Source organism: Camelus bactrianus, chromosome 11, assembly GCF_048773025.1.
Source record: "Camelus bactrianus isolate YW-2024 breed Bactrian camel chromosome 11, ASM4877302v1, whole genome shotgun sequence".
In the NCBI taxonomy this organism is placed as follows: domain Eukaryota; kingdom Metazoa; phylum Chordata; class Mammalia; order Artiodactyla; family Camelidae; genus Camelus; species Camelus bactrianus.
This window is the reverse complement of record NC_133549.1, coordinates 78228785-78241810: the sequence shown is the minus strand read 5'-3', so window position 1 is coordinate 78241810 and position 13026 is coordinate 78228785.

The following is a 13026-nucleotide window of genomic DNA, read 5'->3' as shown; positions in this document are numbered from 1 at the left end:
CCTCCCTGGGGAGAGGCCCCCCAGACCCCAGCGTCCGCCATCCAGAGCGCCTGGAGGGAGAAGGGGCCGAGGCCCAGGACCAATCTGACAGATAAGGAGGCTGAGAACGGCTCAGAGCTCTTCCTGGTGAACCCTCACTGTGACCAGATGGCACAGCCTTGGCCCTGAAAGGCCGCTCCAGCGACCTCCCTGGACGAGGACCAGCCTTTCAGGTGAGCAAAGGCAGGAGCTGGGCTCTGGTCCGGGCGGCGCCTGTGGCCTTTCCTGCGGGCTCTGTGGGGCCTGCTGTTCAGGACTTGAGGTCAAGGTGCTTGGACAGCAGCTCCCACCCAGCTCCCTGCCTTTCCCTGCAGGCCACGCATCTCTCCTGACAAAAGCCACAACCCTACAGTCCAGGTGCTGAGGGTTCAGGGCCGAGCACAGCCTTTCCCACTGTCGGAGACTCAGTCACAGGATGAGAGTCAACCCGAGGGCGGAAGCTGAAGGGAAAGGAGACGGAGCTGGAACTGGGTGGACACAGGTGTGGGCAGCCAGGGGGACATCAAGGCCTTTGTTCCCTCAGCTGATCCCTGTCTGCTCGTGGCCCCTGTATTTTCCCTTTTCTGTCTCATGCAGCCCAACCGTAGGTCAAGCACCTCATATTTAATAAGAACCGTCTGGTTCTTAGAAACCTCCCTGGGGGTGGTTTCATCCTCACTGCACAGAGGAGGAAGCTGCAGCACAGAGAGGGCAAGGACCTCGCTCCAAGAGGCAGCGCTAGGAACTGGCCACTCAGGACTTCTCTGCCCCCTGTCTGGTGGGCGTGGGGGATGCTGCTTTGCTGGTCCCATGGGAAGGGTCTGGCTTCCAATGTGCTCACCCCTGTCTCAGGAAGGGAGACCTCAGGGACTCAGCAAGGGCCCTGCCTTGACTGTCCGTGGTGAGAGGGCGTCACCCAGGGCCGTGCACCTGGGAATCCAGTGCTCACACGTCTCTGGTGAGGGCACATGGTCCTCCAACAGACAAGGCTGAGTTTGGAAAAAGTCATCCTGCTGACACCCCCGCCCTTTCCCATCAGCCCCTGCCACAGACCCCTGAGGTCCACTTGGTCCCTCCAAGCCACTTCCCCTTGGGATCCGTGTTAAGGAAGTGGCCAGGCCACTTCATTAGAGTGCTGGGCTCCTGGACTTCACGTGCCCCTGGAGAAAGAGACAACAGGCTGGAAAAGAGGCCTGAGCACCGTCCACGCAGGAGGAGAGCAGTGACCCCAGCCGCCACAGGGATGGGCTGTTCGCCTCTGTTAAAGCAGATGGCGAAGGATGGGCTGGGACACATGAGGCGGGGGGGTTAGGTCAGGCTGATCCAGTGTGTGGACTGAGCTATCACAGCAAGACTAAGGGGCTCTCACTCTGGGCCGAAGAGATGCCAACTTGTGGTGAGATCCAAGGGCCCCAGGTCCTGCCAGGCCTGACCCAACCTAGGAGCGCAGGAGGCCTGAGACCCAGGGCCAGTGGAGGCCAAACCCAGCTTTGCCCACCTCAGCACAAACACCGGCCCCTCTTCTTGGCACCTGTGGGAAGATGTCTGCTTTGTCGACCGCACTCCGAATGTGCTGGAACTCCCAGCCCTTCACAGTCTCTGGCCCGGGACTGAGCTCGGCCAGTCTTCACTCTTGCCTGAGCGAGCCTTTTTCTTGCGCTTCCCCCTGCACCCCAATCCCCACTCCCAGCTCTGCAGGTGGAGAGGACACCAGGCTGCTTATGCCCTCATCAAGCCGTTCACTTTGTAATGTATCACCCATCACAGACAGCTTCACGTCTTTTCCATTCCCCTGAGCCCCACCTTCACTTCTGACACCTTCCCTTGAGGAATATGTCCCCGCCTTCACTCTCCAGAGAGGACCCGGGAGACTCTCAAGGGCCTCCCCACAGCTCCCTTGGTTCCGGTTCTGAACCCCTACCTTGGAGGAGGCCATGGTCCCCCTCTTCCCCGTGGGGGATGCTGCTTTGCTGGTCCCATGGGAAGGGTCTGGCTTCCAATGTGCTCACCCCTGTCTCCCCACCAGAGGCCCACGCCCAGCCCCCTGCTGCCTCTGCCTCCTGCCTGACAGCTCCTCACTGACTTGTTTTCTTCCACCTCAGACTCACTCAGGTCTCTCTCTCTGAAATGCAGGCCACAGGGACACACAGAACCACACTGTCCCCCAGCTTACTGAGGGGCCAGCCCCACTCCTGCTTCTCCTGGGAGCCAGGCCTGAGGAGCGCTGTCTCCGTGCGCTGGCACCGCCACGTCCCCTCCCCTGCAGCCTTGCTGTTGGGCTCCTCTTCTGGTCTGAGCTTCTCTCCAAGGTGCTGAACGTGGCTCTGCACCACAAATCCTGGAGCATTCAGTCCGTGATGTCCTCAAACTCACTTTGGTATTTCACCCACTGAACTGGGATCCAGTCTCTTGCATCGTGAGACTCTCAACCTCACAGCTACTCAGGAGCTCCATATCTTCCCATCTCCAGGCCTTTGAGCCCACTGCTGTGTCCACCTATGTCTCACCTAGGATGCTTGCCTCCCTCCTGCACCACATGCCTCCTTCCTGCACCCCAGCCCAGCCTGGTGTTCAGAACCACACTCATGAGCTACCTTGTCTCAGACCCACCAAGGGACCCAGCTTCCATCCACTGAAGCCCCCAGCACTTTGACAACCCCTAACCCTGCCTCCTGGTTCTGAATCTGCCTCCCCACTTCCCCCACTAGCCCAGAGCAGAGAGGGACACAAACAGCAGGTGCCCGGTACAGGCCAGTGTTCATAAAGGGCTCACATATCTGCTCCAGCAGATCCCAGGAGTCCTCAGAGCCAGCCTGTTCTAAGAAAAGGGAATAGCACTCAGGGGACACAGTTCAAAATTCCACATCCCTTAAAAAGCCATCCCTGATTTTTTTTTAAAGAATTCTTGCTTTTTCCTTTAATTTACTTTATTTATAAATAACTTTGTCCTTTTCTTTTGGCCCTTGGCACCATTTAACCTGGTGCTTAGCTATTGTGTAACTGGTTTGCCTGTTTTCTAATCTGTGAGATCCTCCAGGGCTGACTGTGTCCCCTACAATATGGCCTGACTCCCAGGCAGGATCCAAGAAGGCTGCTGAGACCTGATTGAACCAGTGTGCTCTGTGCTTTTTTTCTGCTTCAGAATACCTCCCTGACACGGGGGAGTCCTATAACCACCGAGTCTAAACAACTGTGTACTCTGCCTGGCAGGGGAAACACCCTGCAACTTGGAGAAACCATAATTTTTGAACTTTCCGACCAAATCCTCCACAAGGTTGTAAATAGTTATCCATAGCTGTCCACACTTCCTGACCTGAAAATGAATACCTGAGTCAGAGGGATGAGGTGCATCCATTGTGTGGGCAGAATTTCTGCCTCCCCAGCTTTCAGCGGACATTTTAGCAACTCCTCCCCACCCTACATAGCTGCAAGCTGCCACACTCCCTCAGCAACTGCAGTGGGTCACCCTGGTGTTGACTTTGTCATTATGAATGTGGGAAGGGTGACCAACCAGATGTGTGTGCTTGGGACTCAGGAACATTGAAGGATGAGGGACTTCTGGTGGCAAACCAGGATGGTTGATCAGACTCAGTGGAGCTGTCACACAGGAAATGATGTAGGTTGCACTGGTTGGAAAAGCCTCCAGTGATTCTGATATGACTCCTCTGGTCCCTCAGTTCCCCTTGGGAACAAGCCATTTCCAGCTGTCTGCTCCTCTCCTGCCCTTTTAAAGTATGTATGTGTGTGTGTGTGTGTGTGTGTGTGTGTGTGTGTGTGTGTGTGTGGGTGGTGGTGGTGTCAGGCCTCTTTGGCACTATGTCCCAACAAAAGTCTCTTAGTTGGTCCTGCCTACCATTCCTTCTGCCTCCTCTAGGCTGCATCTAAATTTGTCAACAGACAGTGATGAAACTAAGGGTAGATTCTTCTAACATTATCAAGATTATCATTCACTGAGGCATATGTACCAGGCATTTTACAAACATGATTTCCAATTCCAGAATAACCCCAGGATGTCAGCATTGTTCCCATTTTACAGATAAGAAAGCTGAGGCTTTTACAAGTCATTGAATTTATCATACTTCCATAGCTGGCATGAATTTGAACCCAGATCTAACCTCAAAACCCATACTCTACACATTGCACTAGGCAGACGTGTGTGACATGGCTGTCTGTGTTCAACAATTGCTGGGTAGCAAACACTAGACTCTGACAACGGACCTACAATATAAACTTTCTATCAGAAGCTTCCATGCTAAAGTGCAAGACATTTCCTTTCTTTACTAATGGTAACACTTTAAACTTTCCTTCTCATTACTACTCTCCTCTGATTTCCCTCTAAGTGAAAGGATCTTCCAAAGAAGATTTACAGGAAACAAGAGTCTTCAACCAACTCACTTACTCTGGGTAAGTTTCCAGTTTGTGATTATTTTGAAGGAAGGTCAAGATTCTGGAACATGGAAGAACATGAGTGCTCATGGGTCATGGGAAAACCACTACAGGTCCCTAAGAAAGAAGCAGTATGGAACAAGGGCGACCATGTGGGCTTCTGGTACACAGAGCTCCAATCATGATTTAGTGCCCCACTGTAAAGTGAGAATGGAGAGTTAAGGATCACCAGGCATTTCAGGACATCTCTACCATTAAAACTTAAAGCCAAAACATCCAAGTGATATAACTCTGCTGGAAGAATGGAAATGGGTGAGGCAGAATCATGTAGGGGAGCTGAGCTACAAGAAAACTAAATTATCTTCCCCTATAGTAAGGAGTGAATAGAGAAATTGAAACCTCAAATAGCAAGAAATAGCAGTCAGTGTAAGCATGGTATTAAAAGCATGGTCATCATACCAGAGGATAATCTGGAGGATTTGAAAGTGGGTGTATCCGGAGAGAAGAATCAGATGGGGCAGGAAGGGGGCAGGAGTTTTCAGTTTTTTGTTGTCAACTTTGTAAAATTGTTTTATTTTAAATGTATGTTCAAGTGTTTTCTTGATAAATGTAAAAATGAAATTATAAACAAAAACTAGTAGCAGATTGAGGTCCACAAAATGGCAGACTTGGAAGTTCTAAGCCCTGATTTTCCCATGGAAATACTGAACAAACAAGCAAGGCTGAAAGAAGAAACAAAATATATTACTATGGAACACCAATCTACAAAGATAAGCAGAAACAGAGGGGAAAAGATATAATAGAAATATAAAAATAACTCAGAAAGCGATCAGTAAGATGACATTAGTTAAGTCCTTACGTATCAATAATCACTTTAAATATAAATGGGTTGAATTCACCAAACAAAAGACACAGAGTGACTGGATGGATAAAAAAATAAGACCAAATTATATGTGCCTACAAGGGACTCACTCAGCCTTAAAGACATATGTAGGTTCAAAGTGAAAGGATGGAAGAAGATATTCCAGACAAAGGAAACCAAGAGAAATTGGGTAGCCATACTCAGACAAAATAGACCTCAATCCAAAAACAGTAAAAGAATGAAAGAGGTCAATGCAACAAGGAGATACAGTAATCATATATAAATAGGTACCCAACATCTGAGCACCTAAATATATTGAGCAAATACTAACAGATCTGAAGTGGGGAAAGATCACAATACCATAACAGTAGGTGACTTCAATAACTATTGGATAATGGATAGATCATCCAGACAGAAAATCAACAAGGAAATGTTGGAATTGCACCATCCTATGATCAAATGAACTCAATAAACATGTACGGAGTATTCCATCCAATTGCAGCAGAATGCATATGCTTCTTAAGTCTATACAGATTACTTTCCAGAAGAGATCATATGATAGGAAACAAAATAAGTCTTTGCAAATTTAAGAAGACTAAAATCATACCAAGTGTCTTTTCAACTACAATGGCATGAAACAAGAAATTAGTAAGAGGGAAAACTGAAAAATCTACATATGTGGAAATGAAACAACACACTTTTGGACAATGAATGGATCAAAGAAGAAATCAAATGGTAAATTAAAAATATCTTGAAACTACTCAAAATAGAAATACAATGTATTAAAACTTACAGGATGCCACTAAAGCAATTCTGAGACAAAAGTTTACAATGATAAAAGAGATTTCAAATAAATAACCTAATTCTAAGCCTCAAGGAACTAGAGAAAGAAGAACAATCTGAGCCCAAAGTTAGCAGAAGAAAGGAAATAATAAAGATTAGAGCAGAAATAAATGGAATTGAGAACAGGAGAACAATGGAAAAGATTAATCAAACTAAGAGTTGGTTCTATGAAAAGATAAACAAACTGACAAACTTACAGCTACACTAAAAAAGAGAAAAAGGGAAAGGACCCAAGTCAATAAAATTATAAATGAAATAGGAGACATTACCACTCAGACCACAGAAATCGTAAGAGTATATATGAACAGCAAAATGCCAACAACTGGACAACCTAGAAGAAATGGAAAAAATTGTAGAAACATACAACTTAACAAGACTTAATCAGGAAAAAATAGAAAACCTGGACAAACCAATAATGAGTAAATAGATTGAATCAGTAGTCGAAAACCTTCCAGTGCAGAAAATTCTAGGATCGGACAGATTCACTGGTGAATTCACCAATATTTAAAGAAGAATTAATGCCAATCCTTCTGAAACTTTTCCAAATAATTGAAGAGGGAACACTTGCAAACTCATTCTAGGAGGCCAGCATCACCATGATACAAAAAGCAGGTCAGGACACTGCAAGAAAAGGAGACTATAGACCAACATCCCTGATGAATAGACACAACAATTCTCCACAAAATATTAGCAAACTGAATTTAAGAGCACATTAGGATCCTTATAAAAAATGGAAGAGCACATTAAGAGACCACACTCCTATGGTCACTTAATCTATGACAAAAGAGGCAAGAACATACAACGGAGAAAAGACAGTCTATTCAATAAGTGGTGCTGGGAAAACTGGGCAGCTACCTACTAAAGAATGAAATGAGAACATTTTCTCACACCACATACAAAAACAAACTCAAAATGGATTAAAGACCTAAATGTAAGACTGGAAACCATAGAACTCATAGAGGAGAACATAGGCAGAACACGCTTTGACATAAATTGTAGCAATATTTTTTGGATCTGTCTCCTAGGGCAAAGGGGGAAAAAAAGCAAAAAAATAAACAAATGGGACCTAATTAAACTTAAAAGTTTATGCACAGCAAAGGAAACCATCTACAAAATGAAAACACAACCTACTGAATGGGACAAAATATTTGCAAATGATGTGACTGATAAGCGGTTAATATCCAAAATATATAAACAGCTCAAACAACTTAATATAAAAAAAACCACCAAACACTCCAATTAAACAATGGGCAGAAGATCTGAATAGACTTTCTCCAAAGAAGAGATACAGATGGCCAATAGGGACATAAAAAGATATTCAACATCATCAATCATCAGAGAAATGCAAATCAAAACCACAGTGAGACATCACCTCGCACCTATCACCAAAAAGACTACAAGTAACAAATGTTGTCCAGGATGTGGAGAAGTCTGTCTCTGGGTATATAATCCTCAGCGTCGCTAGAATAAAATTCTCTAATTCTTCTACTTTGCTTGATTGTTAATTGAATTTTCATCAGCGAACATTATATATTCATGGATTAGCAGACTTAATATCGTTACATGGGCAATACTCGGTGGGGGCAGGGTATGTGGAGCAGTCAGTCCTGGAGCCTGAATGGGGGTAGCGGGGACTCCCTTCCCTGCTGCCCTCTCAGCCTTCGTGGCAAGACTCACACCCTGCACACTGAGCTACAGCCGCACCAGCTGTGATCAGAGGGATCAGTGATGCCTCCTGGCATTTCAGAAACCAAAAGAGGTAAGGGGTGGTCAGTGGGGATAACCCAGCTCAAAAAGCCATTTCTCTGGTGCCTTTCTAGTCCCCCTACCTCACACCGTCCTTGGAGGAGAGGAAAGGGGAGCATCCTCCCAGTATTTAGTATTTTACAGCAAACTAACTTTGATTGACATTGAGCAAATCATTTAATACTCCCAGCCGCAGTCTCATCACCCTAAAATAGGGAAGTGGAACCTATTCCCTTCAGCTGTCGGGTGCTCTTAATGTTCAACACACACCTGGAACATAATAAGTGCTCAGTTATTACTTCACGTGACCCACCTGTGCCTCCCCCATCCGTCCTGGGGCTGTGCTGTGCCCACCCTGGGCCTGACTGCAGAGACCAAGGGCAGGGGCACTGTAACAAGATGGCAGCCTAGAGGACCCTTTGAATTCACTGCCACTCTCGGGAAAGACTGACCTAAAGAGGGTGTCCCCTGCCCCTGCCCATTCATCCGCAAACCCAGTGCCCATGGGGGGGCTCACTCCCACCCTGGGCTGTGCTAAGGACCCAGACAAGATGTGCTCAGAGTCGCTCCCGTGGACCACGAGGAGGGGATTTCTCTTCTAGTAAGCAGGGTGCTCCCGTGTTTGCTGCCTTTGCTTAGAAGCTGGTGGGCTGGGGCACGCATCCCCTCAATCGTCAGTCTCCATGGAGAATCCGAGGAACCAGAGGAAGCACAATGTGAGATGCCGGAATGAGGGCAACACAGGAGGCCTGAGTCCTGTCACCCCCACCAGCCTCTGGGATACTTCACCCAACCTCTGGGAGCCCAGCCCTCTTTCCAGGAGATTGCATATGCAAATACTTTCCCTGCCTTATACCCCAGGACTGTTTTGAGAATGACACATGTGCAGTAAAGGGCTTTGGGGACTGTGAAGTGCCTGAGTGATACTGGGAGTCATACCACTGCTACTACTGAATAAGTAAAATTTATCCTCAGCCCCACAGAGGAGTGGAAAGTGGAACCAAGCTCTCCAGCCTGAGGACCCACTCCCCTCCCTTTCCTTCTCTGAGCGCCAGAAGGAGCCTCACGCACAGCCCAGCTGTCCCAGGGCCACACGCAGACAGACCAAACTGCACTGAAAGTGCACACAAATTGTACCGTGGGTCTCCAAGTTATCCAACAAAGAAGCAAAACTCAGAACCAGCAAAGCAAAGGACATTTTAAGCAGTGACATTAAGAGAACGCCCAAGAAAACACAGTAATCTCTCTGGGGCCCAGTGAGAATCAGGGTCATTTGGTTCAAAACAAAACAAAACAAAACAAAAAAAACCACAACCCAAAATCCAAAGTGAGCTTCTCACAAGTGCTAAGAAGGCAGCTCCTAGCAATCGCCTGCCTCTCCAGCTGTTTAAGGGGTATGCGGTTCATAGCTCCAAGCCAAGTTGAGAGCTGTCCAGGAACCGGTGGCTCTTTTCCCTTGCCAAAAGAAAAAGTCCCAGGCAATAAATGGCTGGGGCATTCCTTCTGCCTCAGGACCAGGAGGCCACAGAGGTCTATTCCTTGGATCTGACTGAGGCCACTCCTCCCTCTCCCCTCACAGAAGCTATGTCCCTTTAAGCCAAGTCCCTTTAAACCAAGATGAAGTAGAGGTCATATGAGCTCTGGCAGGAATCTTGTGCCCGGCTCTTCCAGGCCCTGGCACTTGGGTCGCCGAGGTGTTGGAAGTTTCCTGCGTCCTGGCTGAGGTGGCGGTAGAGGTTCCCCCAGTCCAGACTGAGGTGGGGCAGGTCTTTCCAGCTTGGACCACTCTGCCGGAGGCTCCCCGCACTCAGCATTGGAGGCAGCAGCAGGAAAAGCGTGGGTCCCAGCATCCCGGGCCTACCGCTCCCCATTTTTTTGGCCGCTCCTGAGGCCCCACTGAACGCCGGCCACTCAGGCCACCTCAGGAGGTGGCCTCTGCTGCCTCTGCCCGGTCCCAGGGCCCCCTGTCCCTCCAGCCCTTTGACCAAGGTGTCCCTGCCCGGGGGGTGGAAGAAGCAAGCTTGGCGATGGCCTCACTTTCAGTGTGGCCCTTCCCTCTGCCCCAAGGAGGCAGAATTCCCTGTGATGTCCTTTTTGATGGACAGGAAGGTTGTCATGGTGACCTTGTGACCTGCAGCTCTGCTCAGCATCTTACCTGTTGACAATCCTGTGGAGTGTCAAAGGATCGTTGGAGGGGTGGGAGGACGAGGCCTCCATCTATTCTTCATCCCAAACCCTCTCAGGTGGCCCTCAAATCCTGGAGGGACCCTGCCTTTTTGCCAACTGAAAGAGGGCAGCTGAGGTGTCTTAGATGAGGACGTCACTGTCAGGGAGGATGTCAAGGAACTGGGAGTCTAGAGTGTTGCAGTGGTCATTGGCGTGACCCAGTGGATGGAAGGCTCTGGAAAAGAAAGCAGGTCCAGTAAGGATGTCAAAGTCCTTTGTGAATGAGGGACACGCCAGTTACCCTCTGCTGTGTAACAGACCACTCCAAGCTGAACAGCAACAAAAAAACTGTTTTATTATGCTCCCCTGAGTCAAAGTGATTCAAAACCTCAGACTGTGGGTGTAAGAAGTTTTTAGGAATACCTTAACCCACTTATTTTGTTTAATTTTCTTCATTTTTGTATGCACAAGAGTGATACTTGCTAAAAATTCTGTCTAGTAAGTCCAAAATAGACCTTTTAAATATATTCCAAAATTACAAGTGATAAAAAATACTGCGTTAGCAGTTTTTTGGGGGGAGTGATATTTAAAATAATGGAATATCTTCAATAAAGGATATTTTGGAATTGAGAAATATGGTGCATTTCTCCCAACAGCCTATTAGGTTTTCCTGACTTCACATCCTTCATGATACTTGGTATTGTCATATTTTTATATATTTTCCTGTGATTTGATGTCTCATTTTTAAAATAAAGTTTCTAAACTGTTTATTGGCAATGTGAAAAATGTATTTATTTATTGATATATTCACTCAGCTGGCTAAGCTCTCTTATTCTAAAAATTGATCAGTAGAATCCTTTAGGTTTCCATAAAAATAAAAAACAGAAGCCCCAAAGCATTGTGCTGACTAGCTCTCCAATGAAATGTTGACTGGGATGTTTGATGCAGGCATTCATGATTTTAAAGCGAACGCTCCCTACATGTAACCATTAAGAATAATATTTATCGAAGGCTTTGGTATAAATCCTTTATCTAGATTAGAGCATTTCCCTACTATTTGTGGTTTTCTACAAATTATGAATGAATGTTGAATTTATCTAAATTCTTTTTCTGAATATATTGTGAGGATATATATTTTTCTCCATGAATCTGTTTTTTAATGTGGTTAATTGAAGGCATGCATGTAAAATCAATTACATATTTTTATAAATAAATACAATTGACCACAATGATTTTTTTTGAACACTGCTGGATTGAGCTTACTATTAGTTCAGAATTGTTTTACCAGTGATTATGACAGAGGATCTCCTGTAATTTTTAATTTTTGTGCTGTCCTTCTCTGATTTTGATATTAGATAAGACCAGCCTTGTAAGATGAACTCTGGAGTGTTTTACTTTCGTTTGGAAAGACTTTGGACATAGTCACATTAATCTGCTCCATGAGTATTTGGTATGGTAACATCTGTGCCTGGTGTTTTCTTTGTGGGAAGTCTTGAACTACTGACATAATTTATTTAATATTTACTGAATATTATGCCCTTAATTATGCACCCCCATTCATAATTTGAAACCTCAGCCAGTAATGTAACTCTATTGGAAATAGGGTGTTGAGGCGAGTGGAGGACAGCGAAGGTCCTTGAACCCTGGATTGGAACAAAAGAACAAGGACTGCACAGATCCACTTGCTCCTAGAACTGCTGGTGTCTGTGGAAGGAGAAAGATGAGGGAGAAGCTCTGCTTTGCCCAGCGATCGTCTGGACAAAGAACTGTCCTCCAGTTGCAAAGAGCATTGGTAGAGCCTCATAGGACAGGGGGGCAGAGGCAGCACTGAGCGGCTGTGCATGCGGTCTCCTGACCCAGAGCTCACTCTCCAGAGATGACCTCACACTTCTGCAGTGGTCCAGTGAGAGGAGTGGGGGTCACGACACAGGTGCATGTAGCCTGGAGCTGGGTGAGACTCCAAGTCTGATTTTTGACCCTGGGAAAGAGCCTGCCAGCCTTCAACAAGAGCGTTAGGAGCTGGCAGGGACTCCCCAGGAACAAGCCACGTCAGACTCACATCATTTTCCACTTGAGAGGCTTTGCTGTGATGATTGTCGCAGACTGAGAGGACCAAGGTTAGATGCGGCCCCAGCTGGAGTTTGGGAGGACATACTTTGCACTTGCTTCAGTGACCTGACCCAGCAGTGCTGGTGCCTGTGAGAGTGGTGACCCTCAGGGAGGACATATGTATCTTCCATTAGGTCAACCGAATCTAGAATGCAGAGTCTGTGGTTTACAAATGTCAAAGACCAAAAAAACTGAGGCTGGACAAGTGAACTGACTTTTCTAAGGTGACACAGCTGAGAGCAGCAGAGCCAAACAAAAGCGTATGCCTTGGTCATACTGCCAGGGGCCACAACATGCACTAAGGGACAAGGTCCCAGACCACGGCCCCAGCCTCTGGCCTAGCTGCTCCCGCAGGGGTGGGGGCTGGGCATTTGGAGCTGCTGCCACCCCTCCCCCACTTCCTGGAGAACCGGCTGGGGTTGGAGAGGGTTGGGGTGAGAGGGCAGCTCACGTTGCAGGCCCAGCCGCACCTGTCCAGGATGAATAAAGGCATTTCCCCTCCATCCTCTGAGTCTCTCTCCTGAACCCACTTCTCTGTGGGTCCTTAGGCTGAGACCCGCCAAAGGGAGGACCTGCTACTGCTTCAGGGTTGTTGCTGTGGGGCTGGTGGGCAGGGTAGGGTGGGTCCGGGAGTCACTACCCAGACTGCAGGTGGCCGGCCTCCTCACAGGGGGAGCTGCAGCCCAGTGCCTGCAGCGGACAGGGGACGGGCCCCACTCCGTGCTTTTCTACTAGTCCCTCACCAGAGGCATGGGAGTTAGGGGTTACTGAGGACTCAGGAGTTCATGAGCAAGTTTGAATCTCAGTTTGCTGGGCTCTGAAGTGAGAAGCCAGCCCCAGCCCTGCCTGCCTGACCTCCACGCTCAGGCTCGCAGTGCATATGCCCGGGGATGCCA